The sequence below is a fragment of the Elephantulus edwardii genome, unplaced genomic scaffold, assembly GCF_000299155.1.
Source record: "Elephantulus edwardii isolate Elephantulus edwardi_28Jun2011 unplaced genomic scaffold, EleEdw1.0 scaffold00396, whole genome shotgun sequence".
Classification (NCBI taxonomy): domain Eukaryota; kingdom Metazoa; phylum Chordata; class Mammalia; order Macroscelidea; family Macroscelididae; genus Elephantulus; species Elephantulus edwardii.
The window spans coordinates 332,564-333,080 of NW_006400146.1; positions in this window are offsets into that span (position 1 = coordinate 332,564).

The window sequence follows — 517 nt, forward strand, 5'->3', positions numbered from 1 at the left end:
AGGACTCCCTGTCCCTGGGTCAGTGGCAAATATATCCAACCATTTAGGAAATCACTTGCTGAATGAATGAAAGGGTTGTAGTGGCTCCGTGTCTTCTACTGTGAAATTTCGTCTGTTGGAGATGGTTGGAGGTGCCATTCAGTTGGGGTATATTCATGTCCTGGTTTACCCACTGTATCCCTGTTGCCTCTGTGTGTTGTCCACCTTAACATTTATCCTAAATACACATTTTTTAGTAAACATAATTTATTTTTTTTCAGTTTTTTAATTAATTTTAATGAACATTTACAGAGACTTTGGATTTCCATTCATTTATTATTGCATTTTTCTCCCTGCCCACTCCACCCCCAAATTCACTCTTTTCTTAGAAAAAATAAATGAAAAACTCTCTTATTGTTATAAAACCCCTCCCCCCAAGTGCAGTCCATTATGCCACCTTCATTCTGGACTCCTGTCATGATAATATTATTTAATTTTTAAAAGTCATTTTGGGATAACTTTGTCTGCCAGGATAAGA